This window comes from Lissotriton vulgaris, chromosome 6, assembly GCF_964263255.1.
Source record: "Lissotriton vulgaris chromosome 6, aLisVul1.2, whole genome shotgun sequence".
Classification (NCBI taxonomy): domain Eukaryota; kingdom Metazoa; phylum Chordata; class Amphibia; order Caudata; family Salamandridae; genus Lissotriton; species Lissotriton vulgaris.
Window position 1 is genome coordinate 1,414,298,839 of NC_141694.1, and position 24,860 is coordinate 1,414,323,698.

General features: G+C 47.5%; 1 protein-coding gene across 2 annotated transcripts in view; it reads left to right on the forward strand.

Moving 5' to 3' along the window:
* The window catches only part of HECA (HECA ribonucleoprotein granule regulator), a 242,980-nt gene that overhangs the window by 141,694 nt on the left and 76,426 nt on the right, over window positions 1-24,860 (forward strand). The gene's annotated exons all lie outside the window — the stretch shown is intronic.

A 24,860-nucleotide genomic window follows, 5' to 3' on the forward strand; every position in this document is an offset into this window, starting at 1 on the left:
GGATTTTAGGGTAATTTCCCCATTTATTAGGGCGCTATACTTGCTCTTTGGATACAAACATTACATTTGTAGTGATTTGTTTAAGAGTTGGTAGACTATGTTTGATGAGAGCAGGTAACAGGACTCTGCCCAGGCACTTGCCTAAGCTTTTTTTTCTGGAAGCTGTCCTGTTGCTCTCCTTAGCCAGTGCACATATATACACTTGCTTTACGGAACTGTTCACTTACTAATTTAGATAGAATAAAAAGGATCTTCAAAGATAGATGACCAACAGGTTATGGTATTTAAGTTCTAATGTTGTGGAATTCTACTGTGGCTATAGAGGAGCATTGATCATGTGGGCTCATGGTGAAGGCAGGGCAGAGTATGAATTTTCGTCACTGGAAGATGATATCTTTCTTCCCTTATATTTAATAAAAGAAACCCCTCTATTAAACAGAGAGACCAGTCCTTTATCATGCAGAGATATTTTTCAATGATTGCAATCCTTTACATGTCATCTACAAGGCTTTAAATGGGATGAAAAAACTGGCGGGTCTCCCAAAGGGGCGTGGCCAATGTAAAGAAGGGCGTGGCTTAAAAACACCATAGCTGAAATTCTGTGCTCAGTTACCATAGTGTGCCGCCACACTTGCTGTTTATTCTGTCATTGCATCCAGATCAGAGGCGCAACCAGAGAGAAATTTCGGGTGGGGCTGATAAAAAAATTCGGAGGGGGGGCTATTTCTTCCAGTTATAGGTAGATTGGAGATGCAGGGGCTCTAAGAAAGCTTCAGTAACAAGTGAATGGTCTTTTAAAGACCTGTGAAGACTCTGGTGCGGCTGGCTGCTCAAAAACTGTCTGCGTGTCAGCCTGGTAAGCTATCTAAGCCCGGGTTGTGTCACAAGGCGGGGCTGAAGCCCGTTGAGCTCAATGGGCGTTGTGCGCCTAATCCAGATATGATACAGCAAATACCATCTTACCTACAACAAGTCAGGACTATTGGCTTTGTCAATGGTTGTTAGTTGCATAAGATAAATAGGCAGCAACTATGGCTTGTATATAATATTGAAAAAAAGCTTCTACTTAGAGCCCTGGTGACACCACGACAATGTTGCTGCTCCTGAGTTTCAAAAAGAGAAGGGAAAGACAGAGAAAAAATGACTCTCTTTAAAGGATTACCCTTTACCTACAACGCTCAACTGACATGACATCATGCTGTAACTTCTCCACTTATGAGAATAGAGCAGCGCACACTCGTGAGAAGTGAGCAGTGTGAGCAGCGCACATCGATGTGCCTGCTGTCACTGCAGTCTGGAAAAAACGGATCGCCTGTGCCGGGGCACAAAACAGAGCCCGATAGAGACCCGTTTCGAGCCCCCTTTAAAAAACTGCCGGTGCTCAGACCCATTGGTACCTAGTCCACTTAACCCCTTCGCCGCGGGGCTAATCATGCAGCACAGTGGCGCTGTTCTCATGACGAGCTGAGCTCATCACGACTCTGCCCACTCAATGGAACACCCCGCACAGGAAGGGAATTATCCCCGCGTGGGCGTTCCGTGGCGGTTATGACGAGCTCAGCTCGTCATGAGCACAGCGCCACTGTGCCTCATGACGAGCTGAGCTCGTCATGAGCACCGAAAGTGTTAAAGCCCTGGTCATCTATTTAAATTGACTCCCACGCATGGGCTCAGACATTGCGCAGATAGGGAATACCACTGTTGCATAACCTAAAGCCTTGTGAACAGTTCAAAGAAATTTTTTTTTTAATAGTCCTCATTCACCTCTGACCTCCGTGACCTCACCAGCCGCACTTACCTTTCACGTTTACGATTACAGGTTTAGGGTTTCTCCTCCTTTTTGGTACATCTGCTAGCTGGGATGGTCGCAGTCCCGCTGACGGTCACAGTCACTCTCCAATTTGGTCCAGTATTCACTGACGACTACTAATGTTGGCGATACAGGGAGCGACAGGTGCCCAACGCAGTCTAGAGAGATCCCGAGAGGTTTAATCATGGGACTCATTTCTATTAATAAAGAAAATATAATTGTATAAATTTAACTCTTAACGGTTTGCCTGACCATCTTAATAAAAAGTCCCAGTGTGCTTTTTTACTTCCAGACTGGGTCCTTCTCAGACCTAACTTGTGAACAGTTGTTTGCAAAATTCCTGTAATTACTGTCAGCTCCATTATGCAAAATTTGCAAAAATTGCACAAAATGCCTCTCCTTGCCTGTCTTACAAAAGAATGACGTGAAGACTTATTTTGCAAAAAAAGTGCAATATGACATGATACACATGTGTCGCCTTTTTGGTTAGGAAGTGGCACTCTGCATCTGGTCTGCTGCTTCTTATCTGTGTTCCCTAGCCCATCCAGCTGCATCCATCCCATTTCTGCATATCTCATTCATTTTCTTGAGATTCTTTTACCTTTTTATTTTATTTTCACGCCACTGTGCTTGTCTTTTTTATTTTTTCCTCTCTTTGTTTTGCTTTTTGTTGGTACTCCCCCTAACTATGACAAGCAGTGTGCCAAAGAGGAGGTAGCGGCTGTAACCCCCGAGGTCTGCGCACGGCGACCACTGCGTGCAACATTTTTTTGGAGGAGGTGTTTTATGCAAGCGCCACCTCCCTGTATGTTGGCAGCAAGCAACATGCCCAACAAGGGGCACAGTTCGGTGGATCGGACCCTGTGTTGGGGAACGGCATGGGCCGCCACACCGTGGTCTCCTGCACCCACCGGCAGGGTATATATACAATAGGGGTCATGCCCAAATTACCCTCCTATACCTGGGCAAAAAAGAACATCAACGACTGACATCGTGGACAAGGAGCAGTACCTGCTTAGTGTCGAGGTGGTGGAGACAGGTATGTGATGCTTCAAGTTTTTTTATTTTATATTTATTATTTTGCAGGCGAGGTTTTATTTATTTATATTTATATATGTGTGTATGTGTGTGTATAAATATATATATATATATTACAATACGAGGGCGGGAGAACGTTTGCACAGCTGCAAGCTATAAACTTTGTGACAGAACTAAAGTCCAAGATGTGCACTCAGGATATAGTGCTTTATTTAAATATGAATATTCAATAGAGCATACAGGAATGCTGATGTGTTTTAGTTATCTGGGATTGTTTCTCAATAGTATACACATATGCATTCACATATGTATAAATGCATACATTTGCATATATAGAAAATTAATTAATACGTAAGTAAGGTTTAGACCTATCGAAAAAAACATTTAATGTTTAAATATTGTTGGTTATATGAAAATGTGTATTTGTGTGTACATAAGTTAGCATACACACACGAATCAAGGTTTATAATACACTAGCAGCCCGCCCCAGCGTTGCCTGGGGCAGAAAGGGGCTGGGGGCAGTACACCCGCTCCCGCCCCGACCCCCTCCCGCACCGACTCCTTCCCGCCCCGACTCACTCGCGCCCCCCTCCCGCCCCGACTCACTCGCGCCCCCCTCCCGCCCTGCCTCCCTCCCGCCCTGACTCACTCCCGCCCGACTCACTCCCGCCCGACTCACTCGCACCCACCTCACTCCCGCCCGACTCACTCGCACCCACCTCCCGCCCCGACTCACTCGCGCCCCCCTCCCGCCCGGACTCACTCGCGTTCCGACATTTTCATTTACTGCTGCCTCCTTCTTGCCTCCCCCTGCATCACACAGTCTCACTTTCCCTTTCCTTACCTGTGCCGCCGCTCCTCACTGCACAGCCGCTCGTCACTGCACCGCCCTCCTCCTTCGTCCTCACGCATGTCGCGTAGCGGCCAGCGCTAGGTCCCGGCCAGCGCTACTTTCAGGGGACTACTTTGTTTACAAACTTAATTTTTTTATGTACTTTTTAAAAAAAATTTATATAGCCTATGTCCATCTACACAACTTGACATTTTCATAGATGTATCGGGTGTGTAGATTGGCGCTGTGGTTCCCGAGTTTACCTGGCCAAAAGGTGCAAGTTCTCTCTTTATAATAGTAGTATAGATTATGTTTTCTTTTGACTTAGTTTGTACGTGGGGGTGCTTGGTACAGACTGAGACTAGTGTGTAATGCCAGGAAGGGTGTCAGGAGGACTTGGAATGGACTTCAAGTGGTGGGTCCTGGGATTTGAGCAAAACTCGCCCACAAATTCACAGTGAGTGGAGGTCACCTAGGATATCCGCAGCAGCCAGCATTAGAGCTAGGTATGGTTAGGCTTCGGTTGATGAGAAGGAAACAGGGAAGACAGAAGGAAGATCTTAATTGTTGTGTGACTCCTCGAGGACTCTCTTGTCGCTGCACAGTCTCCTTCAACCTGCAACTGTGTATGTAAAGCGCTCTGATACCTTCGGGTCTAGCTAGCGCTATATTAAACGTTTAAATAAATAAATAAACCCGGGGTGCACCCAAATATAGGTGACTTTAATTGCAGATAATATCCGAAATGTATGAAGGTAGTGGAGGAGCATTATCATTTGCAGTTGTAACTAATATGTACGACAAGGAGCTGCTTTTCAGATGGAGGTTAAAAGTGAGCTAATCTGAAAATTCTCATTACATGTGCTTTATTATTATTGTAGATACCTCTACTAATAATCAGTATCTTCTTTATCTTTCCTCCTCTTAGGAACACCAAAGAAAAGGATACAGTGGACTGGGAAGCCAGCATCCTCTCTCGCCTCCACTGTGCCAAAAAGCATTCCCTCTGGTGCCTGTAAATCATGTAAAATTATTTATTTACTTTATTTAGATTTCAATTAAAAATCTCACCCATAGTAATATAGTGTGGCCCTCTGTCAGTCTGTATTTTCCTATTGTTGTCTCTTTGGTAACTTTACCTTTATTTAGGTAGTGTTTGTATAACCTACACACTGCCTTGTGTTTGCTGTTTATATTTCTTTCCGTCTCCACAGCCTGCTTCCTCCTGTTTTCTTTGTTTTTCCTTTCTCCCCCCTTTTTTAATGTTGCATCATCAACCTCTCCCTTACTTCTTTTACTTTTCCCCTCTCCATACCCTTCTCCTACCTTTAATCATTATTTTCCTGACTATTTCCTAGCCTTTCTTTCGTTTTTAAAAACTTTATAACATTCAGTTTTTGAGTATCTTATTTTTAAACTATCGAAGTACACCCTTCAAAGTGACTCTTTGGCTAGCAATAAATTCAGAATAGTAAGGTATTTTTTTTTTGCTTGTGAAAAACCCTGCTATCGGCGGTGACATTAATAAATAAGTACTCACACAATAGAGGGGAGAGGGTCAAACAGCTACTCTACCACCACAAACCCCCTAAGTCACTATACTACACACATAGAGGGGTGGAGAGGACAAAAACACAAATCGTGAATTTCACAAACAGTGACAAACTCATACGTTTGGAAAAACTGCCCTCACTCTCACACAGATGTGTGTGACATGCTTTAGCATAGGGTCTGCTACAACGCCCTGGCGTAGCCACGTACAGGGCAGAACATAGGGAGGGGGAACATATAACGTAAAGAAATCACAAACACTAAACGTGACAAAACAGTGTACTAACCAAGATGTGTCAGTACAAGACTGGGTACAGTGATAAGACAAAGTGCAGTCACAAAGGTAGTTTAAAACTGACTCATGGATACCTAATATCCCTTTATTTGTTGTTTCCAAGGTCAGGATTAAAAATCAATGACGGATGGTGGTGTTAAGGAAGGACTATTAGGAACCTATAACACCCCTCCTAAACTGCTGGAGTCAATAGATTAATAAATAAGTGCCTTGTTTTGTAGAACCTGCTAAGGCAGATATTGAAGATTAGAGCCATGATGAAGATTGTGAGGAAGAGGAGGAGGAGCAAGTGGCTGCTGGGATGAGTGGTAAGTCAGTCAGAGTTCTGCTTCTTTCTGACTAACAACTGCTGCATTGCATTTTTTTAAGTATTCCTTTCCTTCCTGGCTCCTTCCTAAGCCCAATCCCCAAAGTTCTCCACCTTCATGTGTTTCTGCCTCTCCCCTTCGCCATTTAAATGAAGGAAAAAACAGACAATATATGTTAATGTTGTCCTTTCTCAGTGCCCACCCATACCATACTTATCACTGCCCATATTGTCCATTTCCTGACATTTTCCCTAAATCCTCTCATCTTCGTCCTAAGTTTCTCTCTCATTTGTCATCTCTTACACTGGCATGTCTTCTGCCTTCCAGTAACCATACAATATGTTCATAGCACAACAGAAACCTTCCTTAAGACACCCTGGCCTAAAATGCCAGCCTTACTCACACCCACCTTCTCCCTAACTGAGGAATTATATTTGTTCTACTGGTAATGAAGTAGGACAGAGGGTGTGGTGCAGGTGGTGAGACTTTGGGCAGGACTTGGGAGTACAGAAAGAGCAGGCCCACTGGGATAATTGTTATGTGCTAGTAGTTGTCAAAATAATCATTCTGTTCCACCAGGTTAGCTGTGTTAATGTTGCATGATCTAATAAAGTTAATTGTGCAGAGTAAATTTAAAGCACCAATGTTTTCAATGGCAACATATATAACGTTGCAGTCTAGTGATTATTTTAAAAAGCACACATTGAGTGTTGAGTGAAACAAAGTGTCACCCCATGAAATCATTTATTTCACCTTTCCTATTTTTCTTCCTTCCTTCCCTGTGGCAAACAAATATGTTTTAACTACGCTGGTGCTTGTGGTTGAGTAATTATAGGAAAGTACAACAAATAGTAAATATGTGAATATTGTATAAGTCACAGGGACATAGAATCACATAAAATATTCCAGTGGCCCTAGAGAACCTGCAAAAAACACAAGTGATGAACAGAATGTAGAACAATGTCATACAATCACCCCAGTACAAGGATCTGGGCCTAAATCCATTGTTTATTTGCACTCCACACCACCCTGGGTTAGACACTGGCTATATGCAAATCAGCTCTGACCCTGTGCCTCATGGGAACAGTCCAGTCCGAACTACCAAGCCATGTCTTTCCCAGACCGGAATCAAGCATCCAAGGACCGGTTTCTGGCTATCAGCCTTCATCAGCCTGGATAGCTTGACTCCAGTGGTGTGGAGAGCCTGGGACTCACGTCTGAGTATACCCAGCACACTCGGGGTGAAAATTGCAAAAAACCGGTCCTTGGATGCTTGATTCCGGTCTGGGAAAGACATTGTTTGTTAGTTCGGACTGGACTGTTCCCATGAGGCACAGGGTCAGAGCTGATTTGCATATAGCCAGTGTCTAACCCAGGGTGGTGTGGAGTGCAAAAAATCGATGGCTTTAGGCCCAGATCCTTGTACTGGGGTGAATGTATGACATTGTTCTGCATTCTGTCCATCAACTGTGTTTTTTGCAATTTTCACCCCGAGTGTGCTGGGTATACTCAGACGTGAGTCCCAGGCTCTCCACACCACTGGAGTCAAGCTATCCAGGCTGATGAAGGCTGATAGCCAGAAACCGGTCCTTGGATGCTTGATTCCGGTCTGGGAAAGACATGGCCTGGTAGTTCGGACTGGACTGTTCCCATGAGGCACAGGGTCAGAGCTGATTTACATATAACCAGTGTCTAACCCAGGGTGGTGTGGAGTGCAAAAAAACGATGGATTTAGGCCCAGATCCTTGTACTGGGGTGAATGTATGACATTGTTCTGCATTCTGTCCATCAACTGTGTTTTTTGCTATTTTTACCTAGAGAACCTGCACAACAATGTACTTGAATGACTGATCAAATGTGTTTACAATGGGTGGTACAATTTATGTTATTTTCTTATTTCCTCACAAGATCCGATGTTCCCAGCGGAACCCAGTTTTGAGCTCTACCTATATTACCAAGGAAGACATGTGCTTGCAGGAAGTAGCTGCTGTGCTGCATCTCTAAAAAAAATTAAAATAGAGGCATTTGTGATGGCGTATTACAGGTTGGTTATAGTGGAGGAGGAGCTAGCGGCAGTCCCTTCGACCAGTGACCAGCCGGTAGAATCGAAGACAAGGCATTATAGCCACCACAGGCGGTCAAGTGGATCCTCGTCCCACACAGCAGCCACCACCACTCTCCCCTCAACCATGGAAGCCCTCCTTCAAAAGTGCATCAAAAGCGTTCAAGAACTGAATCGGCCCTGAGGTTAATTAAAGAAAGATTGGGCCGTTTGGAAGGATGTCGGTTGCATATGGGTGGGCATGTTGTGGGTGGGAACAGTTGGGATGGGGTAGAATAGATTAGATTTCGAATACTTTCGTTTTGTAGGTTTTTGAGGGATTCAGGGTGGGGGTGGGCCTGTTGCGGATGGTGCGGGAGGATTTATTTTAACAAAAATAAACACTATTTTTTCCTGCTTATAGGTTATTTATTATTGCTATTATTATCATGGTTATTATTTGTCATGTTTTAGTCGCACTTTTTAGTGTAACATTCAGAAACAAGGATGCTCTACCTACCGTCCAAGAAGATGCAGAGCCCCGAACCAGGCAACAACAAGTTGATGGACAGAATGCAGAACATTGTCATACATTCACCTCAGTACAGAGATCTGGGCCTAAATCCATCGTTTTTTTGCTCACCATGCCATTCCAGTTTGAACCCAGCCATATGCAAATCAGCCTTGACCCTGTGCCCCATGGGAACAGTCCAGCACGAACTGGCAAGCCAGGTCCTCCCTAGACTGGAAACAAGCATCTTAGGACCGGTTTCGGGCTTTCAGCCCTCATCAGCCAGTATAGCTTGATTCCAGTGGCATGGAGAGCACAGGACTCACGTCTGAGCGAACCAGGGCCATCATAAAGAAATTGTCCACTCTCATCATTGTCATTCTAGTTTTGGGCTACCTTACCACCAGGCTAACCACAATGCATGTTTCCCTCCTGCAATCACTGTTAGAAAACTGATGATGCATTACCATTGCCCCTCCCCCTCTTGACTTGATGTTACCTGAGAGCACCCACCCTAGTCAGTAGTAATATCTGTATAGTGCTCCATTCTTCACACCTAGTCAACACTCACCACTAGGGTGTAACCTACTTACAGAAACCAATGGAACACAGGAGATGTGTTTATATTATGCATAGTCCTGGCCATCTCTAAACCGAACCACTCCCTCTTTCTGGCTCTTACCCTAGCAGAAATGTATTGCCAGGTTAGCCACCTCTCCTAAGGCTGTTGATGCAAGGGTTTTTCCAACGGGACCAACTGCCGGTGGCTCTAAAAAGCCCAAACAGGGAAGAAGGCACAGGATATTAAAGGTTCTTCTTATTCTGAATGGAGCAGGCTAATCAGCGTAGATAGATTCTCATTCTGCAGCATGAAACAAAAAGAAAAAAGCCAAGTCAGTGGAAAATCCAAGGTCAGCATAAATCAAACAACACAGTGTCTAGGGGAATCATTTACTAAAGTAAGTGTAATGAACACTCAAGTAACAGAAAGAGGATTGTTTTATATCATAAGGTAGATTGATCCTCCATTGGACGTAGATTGTGGTAGAAACAATGCACACTGCTATCCTTGGACTGCCATAGTTATCATTTATTTTCTGCACTTTCTTGTCCCTTTGTGGCTTAGATTAAGGGAGTGATGTGGCAAACTATACATTTTTTGTAACTTCCCACTGTAACAGTTTTAACAATGCTTGCACCACATTTGGCCCCCTAAGCTGGAGATCTTTTGTTAGTGGAAATAGCTAACAGCACTATACATCTCACAACTTGGGGGAAGGGGTTTAGGGATTCGATGATTGTATTACTAGGGATGATTAGTCGGTCGCAGCCGGCATAACTCGTGGGTGGGGGGAGGGGGTCGTGCGGGGGTGGGGGGGCGGACAGATTAATTAAAAAAAAAAGTTAACTTACCTTCGCCGACCCTGTACCACGTCGTCGGTCTGCGTCGTCCTCTCTGCAACAGGAAGCAGTCGCAGGCAGCCTCCCTCCCCTCCCCTAAGCCAATCACAATGCTGCAATGGTAGCATTGTGATTGGCTGACACGCCGACTACACAGGCGTCTATGGGGAGGCCCTTGCCTACATGAAGAAAATGCAGAGTGCGTATCACTAGTTTGGTCGACCCTCGGGTCGACCAAATAGTCAGCGCCCTTTAGAGTGGGCAAGCCACTCCTCCCCTGCCCTCGAGCAGGACCGCCCACCCCAACCAAACCTTTCTGCTTTCTCCCAGTGCGAGAAGCAGAAACATAAAATGGTATTTATAATACCATTTTATGTTTCTGCTTCTCACACTGCGAGAAAGCAGTGGCAAGACGCTCCTCCGCCGACATAGAGGAGCCGCCCCTGTGATTAGTTAAAACTTTAGAGAGACAAACATAACATTCAGCAAGTCCATGAGTGTGGCACATCTGTCATGGAAGGAAGATGACAGCTCAGTTAAATTACTCGGTCTTTAACAGCCAACAGACTACCGAGGTTATAAACAGTTATGTAGGTTGAAGTTCAAAATGGCAGCGGTACACACAGTTCAAAAAGATTTACAATAAAAGTAAAGAAAAATCATACTGTATATACATGGTGCAACTGCATTATTCGGGCATTGTTCCTCTTGGAAGCAGGGATGAAGCACAGAACAGGAACGCCTTGGAGGTTCTACTTCTTTGCAAAAGGCAAGGTCAGTAGAATGAGAAGAGAAAATGACAATATTTGAGAATAAAGGTAAATATGATGCACCAGGATCCAAAGTACGGACTCCAACCTAGCATACAATTATTTAAGGGTCAATCTATTGCCATTATTTTTTTTGTTTGTCTGGAGGGATAACATATCCATCTAATTCCTCCCATAAAGTTTCCCTTGGTACCAGGTCTAATGCCGCCCTCAAATCTATGAAGGCGACATATAGATGGGCACGCTTCAAGGTGACATATTTCCACGTTATCTCCTTGAAGTGGAGGGCCTGTTCCAGATGCTTAACTTGGGTCTAAACTCATCTTGCACATCTATAAGATGTTGTTCTCATCCATCCAATCGTTGAGTTTAAAGAACAACTGCCTACAGAAAAGTTTCTGGGTGTTATCCAAGAGGCTGATGGGTATATCATTTATGGGGTTTGAGCTTTCACCCTTTTTGTAGATGGGTATGATAATTGCTCCATGCTATGCAGGTGGAATGGAGTTACCTTTTAGGATACTATTACATACTGCATTCAGGTATGGTACCCAAATATCTGGTTGGGACAATAAGATATCGCCTTGTATACCGTCCACCCCAGGTGCTTTTTCTTTTTTAATTTGCTTTACTGCTAGATGGGTTTCGGCACTAGTTAAAGGTAAGGTCAAGTTCTGGTGCGTTCGATCTACTATACTCATCATAAGCTGTATTTCCCAACACAGCACACTTGGCCCCTAGGGATAGACTTAATTAGTTGGGTTGGTTCGATTTACCTTTGTACAGGCCACTAAAATGAGAGACCAATACCTTCGGTTTTATAGTTCACTCCAAATGGTTAGCACTAGAGTAGTGAACAGAAATTAATTCCCAAAAGGTCTTGTGGTCTCCCTTCTCCAGGACTTCTGTCAGAAGTAACCACTGTTCCTCCTCTCACTCCCTTTTGACCTTTTTTAAGGTTGTTTTATACTTGTTTCTGGCCTCCGCAATTTCAACTCTTTCCCCTTTTTGATCGCACATTATAAAAGGGATTTATCTAGCCAGCAGGATTTTGAGTACCAGGAGAGGGTTTTCTTTTGAAGGGCCCCTCTTTTATGGTTCTTGACAAAACATGATCTTAGTATGCCCATGAGTTCTGAGTGTATAGAAACAAAATTGACACTGCCTATGTCTGTCAGGTCAACCTGAGAAAATTTCCACACATAAAGATTATATAAGTGTGTCATTCGCTTTGTGTCCTTCACCTTGGCTGCCCATTTGATATTTCTAAATTTCGATGCAGGGACCATAGATTACATGGTCACTACTTGGTCTAGTTTTGCATCAGCAAACGCAATCATGGAGAAGGATACACTTAAAGCTTGGTGGTCGCTATTCTGTCTGGGGACTACCTTCATATCATTTAGATATGCCCATAGCTCATTGTGCACAAGAATGCAGTCTATTCTTGAAATACTAAATCCTCATTTAAAGGTTGGGCAAGGGGGACAATCAGACTCTGTATTCCCATTAACCACTCTTAGACCATGATCTAATATCAAGTCAACAATTTGGGCTCCCATTTTAGTGATTTGTATTCCTTTATTAGACCCAGGCTGGGGTGACATAGACATTTTTCTCGCCATCCCACTTGCAGTTTCTGAAGGGTTCTGCCCAACATCTAATGGTATGCAAGCATTGAGGTCACCTCCAACTATCACTAGGGCTTTAGGATTAAACTGTCCCAACAGGGCATCTACCTTCTCCACTATAGGGGATTGGGCGTTAGGGGAAACAGACCTCATATAAACGTTATTCAAAGCTACGTACTTTGGACCTGTTAGGGTCGACGGTTGGATTTCGACCCCTAATACATCACACAAACTAGCTAAAACTAATCCTACTACGGGGAACAAGTCAAGGCGTAGCCAGATTAATAACCCTCCTGATGGGCGGCTAGCCGCAGAGGGGATTGCATTTTCACTAAAGGTTTGAAAACCAGGTCGGAAAAGGGTTAGTTGCCCATGTTTCTTGGAGAAAGATAATGTGATGCATGTAAATAAATGAATTTCCACTATGGGCCAGGGAGTTTGGATTTTAACCCCGCAGTGTTACATGAGAGCAGATTTAGTCTACGTGAATTATTTGTTAATGTGGACCTCGAGATAAGCCCAATACGTTTGCCCTGCTGTGTTTTGGAAGTGGCTATGCTAATATTGGTGCCTATATCCCTTTCACCTACAGCAGGGTTGTCAGTGGAAGGTATAATAGGATGATTCCTTTTAGCAATAGCTGAGTGCTATGCTTCTAAGGCTGCAGGACGGTCCGGGATAACGTTTCGAAGTCGGTCAATGTAGGAGGTGTTTATGGGACTACTAGGTTTCTTATTCTTGGGCTGCCCTTCGTTTTGGGATGGGTTTTGTGTTTCTCCTGTTAGATGGTTTTTATAGTGGTTAGGAAATTGAGTTTGAGCCTTATACCAGTATCAGTGGGAGAATTCAAGTGTAGCTCAAGTGCAAGTAACCCATCCCCTAGGACCTTATCCTTAAAGGTCACTCCAATGATGTCCCATGGTTGATTGTCAAGGCAGAACCGTTTGTCATTACATATATCTTCCCTGATGATGGAGTTACAGCCCCCTTTGAACCGGATTCAATGGATGACCTTATTTACCAATGACTCCTAACTTTCCTGAACTTGAATTTTTAGGGATGTTAGTCAAATAGAGGTCAAAGGGTTTACCACATCTGGCATCAATGGGTGCTTTAATGGGTGCACTTTCCCTCGTCATAGCATAGGGTCTATAGCTCCCATCTGTCAAGTTAGAATTTGTATACGACTGCTGACGCCAGGGAATGTTAACTGGCCTAAGGGGAATGCGAGCCACACACCTTCCCTCCATAATGGGCCCCTTTGGGTACCCTTTTCATAGCAATACCCTTTGGGTAATGCCATGAATTACAGACCGCTAGCTCCAGGGACCCTGAATGATCACCCAAACAATAAAAAGTGTAGCTGTGTTCATCATCCATGTCAAACACAACCACTTCAAATTTACCACTCGACCCACCAGTCCATGTTATTGAAATAAGTCACTCCTTACTATTTTCCAGTGATAGGCCTCTTTGAGTTTTCTTTTTCCCCATAGTAGATGGGCATTGGTGCTTCTTCTGTATGTTGAGTCTTACAGACTGTTTTTCTTCCAAAACGACACAGACCTGTTAAACAAGAAAATGAAACCAAACAAATGTAGTCTTAATCTAGTCTAGTTAAATTGATAAGTTCCTAAAGAACCAAGGGATGCTGGTGAGCAAATAAACAAAATGCTAAAACATTACACCCCCACTGTTCCCACTCAATAAAATGATCACTTAGGCATGAAATATATAATGTATCTAAGCAACTGCCGTCTCATCCATCACGCAAATCATCACTTGGCATTCATTGGTGCAAGTTACCTGTTTCAAGTGCGTTGTCCATCTACCTGTCAGTGCTTTTTTTCCCTGTGGAAGCGACATACAGAAGCTGTACGGTGCAGTCCTTTGCATCTTCATTTACAGCTAAATATGGGAATGTAGGGTTAGGCATGGGAGGCATGCATCTTGTTTTTCAGGGAAGGGTCTGTTTGTAGACATGCAGTTTGAACTTGGAAACCATTGATTTCTTTGTCACCGTTCACCCCTCAGTCACCAGGTCAAATGGCTGAGTCCTCTGTGATTATTTATCTATCACCACACAGTAAACTGAGTTTATTTACATTCGCTCCACACCAAATCAAAAATTATGTTTTCTCATGTTTTTTTTTAAAAGGCATTTCTGTTGTGTTATTCATTCTTTTTTTCTCTCTCTGATTTTGCCTACACCACGCATGCACTGTCATCAAAAGTTGTTGTGTTTTTTATATCATTAAGAAAAGCTTAAAAGGGGTTTAGAGCCCGCCCATTACATAGTTTTACTTACCATTGGTTGGCTTCCATGTTAATGCAACACAAAAAGATGATGGATGGAATGTTGAACATTGTCAAACATTCACCCCAGTCACAGATATGGGTTTAACCCCTTCGCTGCTAGGCCTTTTCCCCCTCCTGTGCTAAGGCTTTTTTTGGCGTTTTGTGGTATTGCGCGCTTAGGCCCTTGTAACTTTTTGACCACATAAGGTATCCACGCCAAATTTGCGTCCTTTTCTTCCAACATCATGTGGATTCTAAAGGCGCCCAGGGTTTGTGGATTCCCAGATTTTTTTTCAGAAAAATGGGAAAAACGGGCTGAAAATGAAAGCCTCTGGGTTTTTCCCTGAAAAAGTTATCAAAAAAGGGTTTGTGGGGCTGAAATCTCCATTTTCTCAGCTTTTAGGGAATGATAGTCTTTTGCCAGAGAACCGACATTTTTCACACAGTTTTGGCATTTTTCTGGGACATAGCCTATTTTTGCTATTTTTAGAGTTTTCCACCTCCTTCCAGTTAATGGTAGAAATGAGTTTGAAAGCAATAATGGATCCTGGAAAGCTGTACATTTTCGAAAAGTGGACAAAATTCTGAATTCAGAAAGGGGTCATTTGTCTAAATCCATGAAGGTTTCTTTACAGAAACTAACAGTTAAATATTGGAATAATTGAAAATTTGTTGAAAAAAACAGCCTTTTGTCTCGACGTTTTCACCTATAACTTTTTCTAATTTTGACAGCTCTTGGAAAGCAATATACCGTTACATCCGTTAGACCTTCCTGGTTGTGGTTGTGTCTGAAAAGTAGACACCCGGGGGCTTCCAAGGAGGTATGGCATGCGTGGGTCCCCCAATGTTTTCCTACCCAGAACTCCTTGCAAACCTGAAAATTAGGTAAAAATATCACTTTTCCAAACTTTTTTGCGTGGGATCTCCGTGCCGGCAAAAATGTCTTACCACCCAGCGTTCCGCTTGTTCTCCCGAGTAAAAGGATACCTCACTTGTGTGGGTGCCCCAAAGCAAAACAGGCCAAAAATGAATTTTGAAAAAAGTAGTATGTAAGTTTTACAAGTTAAGCCCCCCTGCCTTAGTCACAGGCCTTTGGCCCACCCACCGCCAGCCGCTGACCCATCACATTACAACACTCACACCAGCAGACAGCGCCATTCAAGGGCCCATCACTTATGTATCTGCCACAGCAACTACACAAAATGATGGACTGCGTAGAGTGTCACTCAACTAGCAGTGTGTGTAGTGACCAACAAAAAGTTAGTACTCGCACACCGCCAGCCGAGCGCCAGTCCACCCACACCACCATCCAAGCACCAGACCATGCACACCGCCAGCCAAAAACCACTCAGCGCACACCGACAGCCAAGTACCACTCCACACACACCGCCAGCCAAGCACCACTCCGTGCACAGACAGCAAAGTACCACTCCACGCACACCATCCAGCCAAGCGCCACTCCACACACACCGCCAGCCAAGCACCACTCCGTGCACAGACAGCCAAGTACCACTCAACGCACACCACCAGCCAAGCGCCACTCCACACACACCGCCAGCCAAGCACCGCTCCACGCACACTGCAAGCCAAGCGCCACTCCACGCACACCGCCAGTCAAGCGCCACTCCACGCACACCGCCAGCCAAGCACCACTCCACGCACACCGCCAGCCAAGCACCACTCCACGCACACCGCCAGCCAAGCACCACTCTGTGCATAGATAGCCAAGTACCCCTCCACGCACAACGCCAGCCAAACACCACTCAGCGCACACACCGACAGCCAAGTACCACTCCACACACACCGCCAGCCAAGCACCACTCCGTGCACAGACAGTAAAGTACCACTCCACGCACACCATCCAGCTAAGCGCCACTCCACACACAGCGCCAGCCAAGCATCACTCCGTGCACAGACAGCCAAGTACCACTCAACGCACACCGCCATCCAAGCGCCACTCCACGCACAACGCCAGCCAAGCACCACTCCACGCACACTGCAAGCCAAGCGCCACTCCACGCACACCGCCAGCCAAGCACCACTCCACGCACACCGCCAGCCAAGCACCACTCTGTGCATAGATAGCCAAGTACCCCTCCACGCACACCGCCAGCCAAACACCATTCAGCGCACACACCGACAGCCAAGTACCACTCCACACACACCGCCAGCCAAGCACCACTCCGTGCACAGACAGCAAAGTACCACTCCACGCACACCATCCGGCCAAGCGCCACTCCACACACACCGCCAGCCAAGCACCACTCCGTGCACAGACAGCCAAGTACCACTCAACGCACACCGCCATCCAAGCGCCACTCCACGCACACCGCCAGCCAAGCACCACTCCACGCACACTAAAAGCCAAGCGCCACTCCACGCACACCGCCAGCCAAGCACCACTCCACACACACCATCAGCCAAGCGCCACTCCACACACACCACCAGCCAAGCGCCACTCCACACACACCACCAGCCAAGCGCCACTCCACACACACCACCAGCCAAGCGCCACTCCACACACACCACCAGACAAGCGCCACTCCACACACACCACCAGCCAAGCCCCACTCCACACACACCACCAGCCAAGCCCCACTCCACACACACCACCAGCCAAGTGCCACTCCACACACACCGCCAGCCAAGCACCACTCCGTGCATAGATAGCCAAGTACCCCTCCACGCACACCGCCAGCCAAACACCACTCAGCGCACACCAACAGCCAAGTACCACTCCACACACACTGCCAGCCAAACACCACTCAGTGCACACCGACAGCCAAGTACCACTCCACGCACACAATCCAGCCATGCGCCACTCCACAAACACCGCCAGCCAAGCAGCACTACGTGCACAGCCAGCCAAGTACCACTCCACGCACACCATCCAGCCAAGCGCCACTCCACACACACCACCAGCCAAACACCACTCCACACACAACACCAGCCAAGCACCACTGCACAAACACCACCAGCCAAGCACCACTCCACACATAACACCAGCCAAACACCACTCAGCGCACACCGACAGCCAAGTACCACTCCACGCACACCACCAGCCAAGCACCACTCCGTGCAAAGACAGCCAAGTACCACTCCACACACACCACCAGCCAAGCGCCACTCCACACACACCGCCAACCAAGCACCACTCCGTGCATAGATAGCCAAGTACCCCTCCACGCACACCGCCAGCCAAACACCACTCAGCGCACACCGACAGCCAAGTACCACTCCACACACACCGCCAGCCAAGCACCAGTCCACGCACACCGCAAGCCAAGCTCCACTCACCGCCAGCCAAGCACCGCTCCACGCACACCATCCAGCCAAAAACCACTCCACACACACCACCAGCCAAACACCACTCCGTGCACAGACAACTAAGTACCACTCCATGCACACCACCAGCCAAGCGCCACTCCACACACATTGCCAGCAAAGCAGCACTCCGTGCAGACAGCAAAATAGCACTCCACGCACACCACCAGCCAAGCGCCACTCCACACACACCGCCAGCCAAGCACCACTCCGTGCACAGACAGCAAAGTAGCACTTCACGCACACCACTAGCCAAGCGCCACTCCACACACACCGCCAGCCAAGCACCACTCCGTGCATAGATAGCCAAGTACCCCTCCACGCACACTGCCAGCCAAACACCACTCAGTGCACACCGACAGCCAAGTACCACTCCACACACACCGCCAGCCAAGCACCACTCCACGCACACCGCAAGCCAAGCGCCACTCACCACCAGCCAAGCACCGCTCCACGCACACCATCCAGCCAAGTACCACTCCCCACACACCGCCAGCCAAACACCACTCCATGCACAGACAACCAAGTACCACTCCACGCACACCACCGAGCAAGCGCCACTCCACACACACCACCAGCCAAGCAGCAATCCGTGCACAGACAGCAAAGTAGCACTCCACGCACACCACCAGCCAAGCACCACTCTACATACACCGCCAGCCAAGCGCCGCTCCACACACACCGCCAGCCAAGCACCACTCCGTGCACAGACAGCAAAGTAGCACTCCACGCACACCACCAGCCAAGCGCCACTCCACAAACACCACCAGCCAAGCACCACTCCGTGCACAGACAGCCAAGTACCACTCCACACACACCACCAGCCAAGCGCCACTCCACACACACCGCCAGCCAAGCACCACTCCGTGCATAGATAGCCAAGTACCCCTCCACCCACACCGCCAGCCAAACACCACTCAGCGCACACCGACAGCCAAGTACCACTCCACACACACCGCCAGCCAAGCACCACTACACGCACACCGCAAGCCAAGCGCCACTCACCGCCAGCCAAGCACCGCTCCACGCACACCATCCAGCCAAGTACCACTCCCCACACACCGCCAGCCAAACACCACTCCGTGCACAGACAACCAAGTACCACTCCACGCACACCACCGAGCAAGCGCCACTCCACACACACCACCAGCCAAGCAGCAATCCGTGCACAGACAGCAAAGTAGCACTCCACGCACACCACCAGCCAAGCACCACTCCACATACACCGCCAGCCAAGCGCCGCTCCACACACACCGCCAGCCAAGCACCACTCGGTGCACAGACAGCAAAGTAGCACTCCACGCACACCACCAGCCAAGCGCCACTCCACAAACACCACCAGCCAAGCACCACTCCGTGCACAGACAGCCAAGTACCACTCCACACACACCACCAGCCAAGCGCCACTCCACACACACCGCCAGCCAAGCACCACTCCGTGCATAGATAGCCAAGTACCCCTCCACCCACACCGCCAGCCAAACACCACTCAGCGCACACCGACAGCCAAGTACCACTCCACACACACCGCCAGCCAAGCACCACTACACGCACACCGCAAGCCAAGCGCCACTCACCGCCAGCCAAGCACCGCTCCACGCACACCATCCAGCCAAGTACCACTCCACACACACCGCCAGCCAAACACCACTCCACACACACCACCAGCCAAACACCACTCCGTGCCCAGACAACCAAGTACCACTCCATGCCACCATCCAGCCAAGCACCACTCCACACACACCGCCAGCAAAGCAGCACTTTGTGCACAATCAGCCAAGTACCACTGCACGCACACCATCCAGCCAAGCGCCACTCCACACACACCACCAGCCAAACACCACTCCACGCACACTGCAAGTCAAGCGCCACTCCACACACACCGCCAGCCAAGCACTACTCCTTGCCCAAGGGGTCGCTTCCTAAAAACTAAATTTAAATTCCCTGGTGCTAGTGGGTATTTCCTGCCCCCCCTGGGGGCAAAACGGCAAAAAAAACTGGCCGATTTGCCCCCAGGGTGGACAGAAAAACAAAAACACAATCATGGCCACCTGGAAGCGACCCTTACCCAAGGGGTCGCTTCCCAAAACAAACACAGTGCCCCAACAAATATCCCTGGTGCTAGTGGGAAATTTCTGCCCCCCCTGGGGGCAAAACGGCCGAAAAACAGGCCGATTTGCCCCCAGGGGGGGGGCAGAAAAACAAAAAGTTAAGTGGGAGGCCACCTGGAAGCAACCCTTGCCCAAGGGGTCGCTTCCTAAAAGCTAAAAACAAAATCCCTGGTGCTAGTGGGCATTTTCTGTCCCCCCTGGGGCAAAACGGCAAAAAAAAACGGGCCGATTTGCCCCCAGGGGGGACAGAAAAACATAAACAAAAAATATGGCCGCCATCTTGGCTTCAAAAAACAACCCTGGTGCTAGTGGGGAATTTCTGCCCCCCCCCCCTGGGAGCAAAACGGCCGAAAAAACGGGCCGATTTGCCCCCAGGGGGAGGCAGAAAAACGAAAACATTATCACAGCCCGCCTGGAAGCGACCCTTGCCCAAGGGGTCGCTTCTTATAATCTAAAATTACATCCCTGGTGCTAGTGGGGGCATTTCCGCCGCACAATCGCGACGCTGTGCGCAATCGTGAGGCAGAAATGCCCTGCAAAGAGACATCAGGGGAGAGGAAAAACTCTTTCCTCTCCCCTGATGCCTCTTCGCTGCCCCAAACCCCTGCCAGACACTAGAAACTCACCTTTTCCCCAGACGCGCAGGAAGCAAATAGCTTCCCGAGCGCTGGGAATCCCTGATGATGTCAGCGTGCGCTGGGATTCCCATGGGGGGGGGGGCGGGGGCGGCAGCGGAAGGTCTTCCACTGCCGCCCCAAGCAAAACAACGAGGACCGGAGACCCTCGGAGGGAGCGCCAGCGCTTCCCCCGAGGGTGGGGCTGATGACGAGCTGGCCTTGTCATCAGTGCACCGCAGGTAAGCGCCATGACGAGCCCAGCTCGTCATTAGCCCCGAAGGGGTTAATCCATTGTTATTTTGCTTGCCACGCCATTCAAGTTTGGACCTAGCCATATGCAAGTCAGCCTTGACACTGTTCCCCATGGGTACATTCCAGCCCGAACTGCAAGGCGAGGTCCTCCCTTGATTGGAAAACATGCCTCCTTGGACTGGTTTTGGGGTATCACCCCTCATCAGCCGTGCTAACTTGAAACCGGTAGAGTAGAGAGCACGGGGCCCACGTCTGGGCATACCCTTCCCACTGAGGGTAAAAATGCAACACTAAAAGATGATGAACGGAATGTTGAACACTAACATTCACCCCCAGTCACAGATCTGGGTTTAATCCATCGTTCTTTTGCTATCTAAGCCATTTTAATTTGGACCCAGCCATATGCAAATCAGCCTTGACCCTGGTTCCCGATGGGAACAGTCGAGCCTGAACTGCCAGGCTAGGTCCTCAATGGACCAGAAAACAAGCATCCTGGGACCGATTTTGGGGCATAACCCCATATCAGCCAGGCTAGCTTGAAACCGGTGGCGTATCGAGCAGGATGCCTGTTTCTGGTCCAGGGTGGACCTGGCCTGGCAGCTCGGGTTGGACTTTTCTCATGAGGAACAGGGTCAAGGCTGATTTGCATATGGCTGGGCCCAAAATGAGGTGGCATAGTGAACAAATGAACGATAGATTAAACCCAAAACTGTGACTGGGGGTGAGTGGCTGAAAAGTTTCAGCACTCCGTCCATTATCGTGTTGTGTTTACTGGCTTTCATATTACTTTGGTTTTCTTGCTTCCTATTTGTAGATGTCTCCGGCTTCCTCTTGGGCTTCAGTCTTCGTCCCTGCCATGGAGCAGGGACCAAGTACTGATTCCTGTGGCTAGTGTCCTTCCACCCTGCCACAGGCTCCTTCAGATACTTTTTTTAACTTTTCAGCAACCCAGCTCTCTTTAACCCAATCACGTTCCGCCTTTGTTTCCTCTATGTTATTGCTTTAAAAAAAAAATGTACATAGTGCAAAGGTATTAGAGCGCTTTACATGAGGACCAGTTACATTACTCAAGGACTCGTTAATTTTAGTTTTTTTACACAAAGACATATTCATTTCTGTTTTTTAAGCGCTGGGAGATTAAGTAAATTGCCCAGAAACACGGGATGTTGAGCTGACACAGAGATTTAAACCTGGTTCCCCAGCGCCAACAGTCGCCAGCACTGGCTGTAATGCCTCATCCTCTCCCCAGACGAAAGGGTTGCTTTCCACCCCAACACCCACACTGCTTTGCACAGCGGCACAGGCCGCTGTGCAATATGTCTTAAAGTTAATAAAAACAAATAGCTATAACGCGATCAACGCTGGCCGCACCATAGCTCTTTGTTTTTATTATTTTTGAGTCATGTTGCACAGCAGCTTACACTGCTGTACAGCATCTTTACAAAACGTTAACAAAGCCAAATAGCTCGACATGTTGCACAGCAGCCCATGCTGCTATACAACATCCTTAATAAAACATTGACAACACCAGTAGTTTTCGCATATGCTCAACCTATTGGCTTTGCCAGTGCTTGCTTATTTTGAAAAGTAGAATTTGTAGTAAACTACTTCTCTGTGGTGCTCTACTGATTAGAATGTTGATGACATCATAGAATGCCTGGGGTGACTCTCTGGCTCTTAACGTCAGTTGATCTACTCAGGCTGAGCTGATGAGAGCTGGCTCCTGGTGGGGTTTTATCTGTCTTACTTCTGTACCTGTAATCTTGGAAGGAACTTACATTAAAGGAACCTATATCTACAGTGGACTCTGTCACTTCCTTTACTACATTTTGGCGACGTTTTTAAGAGGAGGAACCTACGCGTGAACGAAGCACAAAGGCAAATTCAAGAAAAGGAACTAAACACATTAAGAACTTTTAAATCTCCAAATTGGAATTGAAAGGTAACACCCAGCTGACCCCACCAGTGTCCTAATCTACCTGGACAGCCTGCATCCTCAGTGTTTTGTGGTTTCATCACTCAAGACTTTGCTGTCACATATCTGTGGAATTCATTTATACACTTCAACCTGTGTGGGAATCGTCCTTGTACAGCAAGTCTTGTCATCTAAGTTTCTACCGAAGTGTTCGCCTTTCTCTGTGGAAGGAGACCTTTTAACAGCCTATGCCTTCTCTGCCTGTGTCTGCCCTGTGTGTGAAGCGGGCGCTTACTTGGGAGGCATCCTGTCTACACTCGGTGCACTGTCCCTGCACCTTGGAGGAAGGCATTGTGACCGGTGAGAGGTGAGCTCATTCGGGGACCGGCGTCGTGGGAAAGCTCGTTTTTTTTGTCCATGAACTGTGTTCAGCTGTTGTGCAGCGAGTGGGGACAAGCGGAACTTTTGTTGTTGAGGAGCGGTCCTTATGGTGAATTCTTGCACGTATTTGGAGGGGCGGTGACCATGGCTGTGTGACCTGGAAAGTGTTATTAAAGTACATCGTTTTTTTTTTATTCTGCGCATGGTGTATGCAGAGTTTCGTTGCCGCGAAGCGGTTTGACTTCAAATCCTCAGAGCGTGCTGCATTCTTCTTCAGGCCACAGCGCGCGCCCTTACCTCCGTACTGCCATTTTTTCTGACATCACCAGTGACTCTTCGTTACCTTCACGTACTTACAGCTGCTGACCAACACTCCTCTGCTCAGACGTGCTGTGAGCCACTCGGCACGCCGTGAGTCTGCGTGCTACCATTTTGATTTTGCCGGCACAGACACTTTCTCACGTTCTTCCGGGATTACCATTTGAACAGAAGATGACTTCTGTCTGCGAGGAGGTGGTTGTCTTGGTATCGTCATGGTTCCCGTGTATGTGGTGGTTACACGGGCGGCATCATGAAGAACGCTTCGACTCACAGCTCTTTTACAGAGACTCGAAGCTTGTGGACTTAATGCACGTTCTACTTGGTGTGTGGTCTGTGTCAAAGGATCCCGGGTGAGATTTCGCTCACGGGAGCCAGTGTTATTTATCATTGCACATTATTCAATTTAGCCTTATTTTGATAGTGGTGTGTGGCAAACTGGTGTTGCTCTTATTCTAACTTTGTATTCTGTGTTAGGTCATGATCCAATGGTTTCCTCAAGTGTACCCTAGGTGGTGTGTGTGTGGGTAGTCAATGCCCCATTGCACATTATTCAATATAGTTTTTTTTTAAAGGGGTGTGTGGCAAACTTGTCTTGCTCTAATTTAAATTATGTATGGTGTGTTTGGTCATGTCCTGGTTGGATGTTGCTGAGTAGTCAATTCTCATCCATATTTTTAAGGTTTGTTTTCTCAAGTGTGTGCTTGGTGGTGTGTGTGTGGGTAGTCAGTGCCCCAATTCCCCTTTTGGGTTCTTTGAGTTTGCATCATTTGCTTGGTGGTAGTCCATGCCCCATTTTTGTTCCTAGGAATATGGTCCTACGGTGTACCCTACATAGGGGAGGTTGTGTGGTTGTGTCTGTGAGTGGGTAGTCAATGCCCATTTCTTTTAGTTTGCTGAGGTAGTGGTCTGTGCGTCCATGCCCAATTTTGGTCCCAGGTTTTCTATCCTGTTGTGTACCCTACATAGGGGAGGTAGTCTGTGTGGGTAGTCCATGCCCCATTTTGGTTCCCAGGTATTGTCCTGTTGTGTACCCTACATAGGGGAGGTAGTTTGTGTGGGTAGTCCATGCCCCATTTTGGTTCCCAGGTATCGTCCTGTGGTGTACCCTACATAGGGGAGGTTGTCTGTGTGGGTAGTCCATGCCCCATTTTGGTTCCCAGGTATTATCCTGTGGTGTACCCTACTTAGGGGAGGTTGTGTCTGTGGGTAGTCAAAGCCCATTTCTCTTAGCTTTTTGTGGTAGTGGTGTGTAGCCCATGCCCCATGTCCCAGGTTCACTACGCTGCGGTGTACCCTTTTGAGGGGAGGTTGTTGATTTGTGGGTAGTCAATGCCCTATTTCTGTTCCCAGGTTGTCTTTCCTGTGGTGTACCCTACTTTGGGGAGGTTGTGATTTTAAGTATTAGTACCCTGTGTTCCCTATTTTTGGTGGAGATTGTTTAACATCATTGCTT